The sequence below is a fragment of the Mauremys mutica genome, chromosome 2, assembly GCF_020497125.1.
Source record: "Mauremys mutica isolate MM-2020 ecotype Southern chromosome 2, ASM2049712v1, whole genome shotgun sequence".
Taxonomy (NCBI): domain Eukaryota; kingdom Metazoa; phylum Chordata; order Testudines; family Geoemydidae; genus Mauremys; species Mauremys mutica.
The window spans coordinates 187,644,780-187,649,204 of NC_059073.1; the positions used below are offsets into that span (position 1 = coordinate 187,644,780).

The following is a 4,425-nucleotide window of genomic DNA, read 5'->3' on the forward strand; positions in this document are numbered from 1 at the left end:
ACAATTTCTGACTACTGATGTTTAGATAATCAAGATTACACTGTGAAATAGCCACTTATTCCTGATTCAGAACAGAAATTTTCTGATGTTTTCATAAGATTCACTAGAGCTACACACTCGCTTTTCTATAAATATATCACTGATAAAAATCATTACAAATTTGAAATGTTACATAGTTAAATATGGGGTAAAGAGTCTTGTGGCACCTTATAGACTAACAGATGTTTTGGAGCATGAGCTTTCGTGGGTGAATACCCACTTCATCGGATGCATGAATATGCTGTCCGATAACCGCTCTTTTGAATGATTACACTGTATTAGCAATGGGATTATTGTGCCATTCACATAAGTAATAATCAGTTTTAGAGTCAGTGCTTTCTAGTTCATCTTCATAAAAGAGAAGCATCCCGGCCTACGTAGACAGGCTTGTGCTATGAAACAATCAAATGGATAATCTTCCCTCTCTATAACATCCTTGTGGCTACCATAGCAATTGCATATATGGAAAAAGCAATTTTAGAAAGGCACTTACTTTTTTTTTTCAAATGTGATATAGTAACTGAAAACAGAGAAGAAGCCAGAATCATGTAACCAGATTTTTCTCTATGAACCAGTAGTACAGTACAGACCCGTTTACGCACGGATGTTAGGAGTCAAGCTGTCATGACCGCGTGTTAACGGACTGCGGGTTAAGAGGGCCATGCTGAAATATCTTAAGATATCTATATATACACATGTATAATTATCTAGGATTACATACATATTCACAGCATCCCAAATACTGCAGGCCTATCTGTTAATGGCGCTTTGCAATAATATAAATTTAAATGTGTAATCGAATAAAAACATTATTATTACTACACAGGGGTGAAAATAACTCAGGACGCTTACCAGTACGGGGCAGGGCTCTGGCCCCCAGAGGAGCAGGGCCTCGGGCAGAAGGGGTGGTACTAGGAGTCCCTATCCCCCAGCCAGCCCTTCCAGGCCACCCAGGGTTTCCGTGGTGATTTAAAGGGCCCGGGACTCCGGATGCCGCTGCTGCAGTAGTGGCATCCAGAGCCCCGGGCCCTTTTAAATCGCCGTCCCCGGGGCAGCGGCTCCTTTTGTCCCCCCTGCCCAACGGCACCTGAGGAGGGGCAAAAGGATACTCAAAGTGCTGCCAAGGCAAAGGACCATCCTTAAAACACTGCCACGGCAGCGCTTTAATGTCCCTGCCCTTTTTGCCTCCCCCGTTGGCGGCCCTGCTGGTAGGGTCCCAACAAGCAGGGCCACCGATGGGGACAGAGGGGGGAAGGGGCAGCAACTTTAAAGCGCTGCCGGGGCAGTGCTTTCAGGACAGTTCTTTTCCATGGAAGCGCTTTGAGGATCCTTAAAGTGCTGCCACAGCAAAGGACTGTCCTTAAAGCACTGCCGTGGCAGCGCTTTAAAGTTGCTGTCCCTTCCCAGCTTCCCCCTTGGTGGTAAAGACATACAACATGTTTCCGCTGAATTGGGGTTAAACTCACAGGTTCTGTCACAGGCTCTAATGGAGGCATTTGGCTTCTGCAGTTTCACAAAGACACTGGCTCGGTTAACGTACAAGAGTTGAAGTGAGGATTCAGCCTGACAGCATCTGTGAACAAGTCAAAGGCTTTCTGAAATTCACCTTCATTCACCTCTTTTCATTGGCCTGGTCTATCATCTCATTTGTTTTTTCCAAATATTCATCTCCCATTTCTTGGGAATCATTCAGATCTGGTTCAATAACACCATCATCCTCAATTTCCAAATCACTCTCCTCACTCTCAGCTGTCTCTGGCGATTCCTCCTCCTTCTTGGCTGTCTTCTCTACAGAGGTATTGCACTGAAGAAGTGATATGGGATCTCCTATGATCTTCACATTGTCACGCAGTAAACTTAGCTGCTTACCCCTCAGGAGGTCTGGATCCTGTCTGTATAAATGCACCAGGGCCTGCAGTTTTTTCAGTCTCCTAAGATTCATGACACCGTAACCTGCACAGTATAGAGGAATTGGCAGGTTGCTGTTCTGCTTGTAAGCAGAGAAAGATGAATTAAACAGTAAGCTCTTCAGAAGAGAAAATCACTATGGAGCTGCAAATGAGCAGAACAACCTGTAGCTTTCCCGTGCTCTAGTATAATGCTGCCGGTCGTTAAAAAGCGGTAGCTCCAACTCTGTGGATTGATGTCAAGATCTGATGATGATGATATAATCAGTTCTGATATAACAGCATAAAAACCTAACTGTATTTTATCTCATTATTTTTTATCAGTTTTTAAAATGTTTTAAATATAAGTATATAAATGCCCAGGATTAAGTACCATAAGTGCACAGATGACACATGTGCCTGCTATACAGTATGTTTCATGTTTTAACACTGGGATTTTATTATCTCTACAATTAAAATGGATTTCCTAATTAAATAGCTTTATTATTGTCTAATACCCAATGTGTGGGGTTTTTTTCTGGTGTAGAGAGAATCTTATGTAAGAGACTTTCAAACTGCCTTTATCTAGTGGGAAGAGAAGATAATCCTGACTATAAGGTTGGGAGAGATAAGGAGGAATCCCCTGGTTCTCTGTTGCAGTTTTTCATGAGGAGGAATGAAGAGCGTAAGTGAGTTAGGTGCCCAACTCCCATTGACTTTCAATGAGAATTAGGAACCTAATGTGCTTAATTAGATTGAGAATCCTACACAGTCAAAATTCTCATTGACTCAAGTGCATTTTGTTTAAGGTGTGACTATAATTAGGTATTATACTTTAACCCAAACTTATTTATATTGTGGGCCACTGAGCTCTTCTCTGCAGTGACAGACCGAATATTGAGCAACTTTGAATTTTTATCTATACACTTCACTTGGTCTATCTGGTTAATAACAAGAGGAAATTTTCATAGACCCAAAGAAACAACAGCCTGCACTGGGACCACAGTAGTTAGGTTTGTGCTAGATTTACCTCTCTCTCTCTCTCTCTCTCTCTCTCTCTCTCTCTCTCTCCTCTCTCACACACACACCCCCTACCTTTCTCCAGCAAAAGAATATGTTCCAATCAAAATGAACATTATACATGTAGAAATCAGCCTTTGATAGTTTGTGTGATTAGTCAGCATTGAATATCAACTAACAACATGTCATCTAACTAATAAAAATACTTAGTGATTGTGCCTTGTCTTTTTTGTTTTGTTTTTAAATGGAAAATGCTAATGAGGTAAACAGATAAAAGAGGATAAGGAATGACCTTGAAATTTAGGCTAATACATCCTACAAGCTACTTTCCTGTTTTAGGTCCCACTTCAGCAAAATACTTAACCACAGGCCTAAATATAAACATGGGCAACTCAATTTGCAATGACACAATCTTTTTTTCCCCACACTCTCAAATCCTTTTTATTAAACTTTTATATTTAATTATTGTGAAATTTATTTGTGAATAAATAAAACCTTGTCATCATATTTCCTAAGATTTTAAGCATGGGGAGAGGGGGTGGAAATACCTGGATAAATTCCAGTTTTCACTGATTGGCCTGCTAAACCCAGGGTTGTGAGTTCAATCCTTGAGGAGGCCACTTAGGGATCTGGGGCAAAAATTGGTCCTGCTAGTGAAGGCAGGGGGCTGGACTAGATGACCTTTCAAGGTCCCTTCCAGTTCTAGGAGATTGGTATATCTCCAATTATTACCTTTAACTTGCAAAACTAGCCCCTTCAAAATGTATACTCTACACAAGAGAGTTAATTTAGGAAAACTCTTCATTCTGAAAATCAAGAAACAAATAACACTATAATTTAGGAAGATAAAAACTTCATATTTTCTCTTGCAGAATAGGGTGAAACTTATATTTTACTATAATGTTGATTCATGAGACCCAGTGCATATACTGGTAGGGTCCATGAAATATGTCATGGAATATAACCAGGAATTATTGGGTAGTGTCTAATTTGTAGTTTATTTGGCTTTTCTCTGAAGATTTGCAAAATGCCATGGATGAAACTCACCTCTCTCAGCAATGTTTTTTTTTTTCAAAAACATTAAGGGATCATCCAGAATGATTTTTTCCCTAACAAGATTTCTCAATTTCTAAAGCTTGAGTTTTAATAGAAAAATGTTAGCACAACTAATAGGAGCACAGTACTTAGAGATGAAAAAGACCTATTATATCATTTAATCTGAGTAAAATTTTCAATAGCTACATGACTTAAAAGCTTAAACCTCATTTTCAGAAGTGACTTAGGGCCAGATTTACAAATGCGTTTAGGTAGCTACATGAGTTGCTAGCCAAAATTCAGGGTCTTGTAGGCTGTTCTGATCAGGAGGAGAAATTGATGGAGTCTGCTACCTTTGATGCTATCTTCTTTCTCTGTTTAAAAAGCATGTATGAGGTTTTGTTTCTTTGAATACAAGAGGGACCAAACAACAGGAGGTAGTCGC

At 40.0% G+C, this 4,425-nt stretch overlaps 1 pseudogene; it reads right to left on the reverse strand.

The window, feature by feature from the left end:
• Nucleotides 1-1,305: 1,305 nt before the first annotated feature.
• LOC123363241 lies at nt 1,306-1,981 on the reverse strand (annotated as a pseudogene).
• Nucleotides 1,982-4,425: the final 2,444 nt, after the last annotated feature.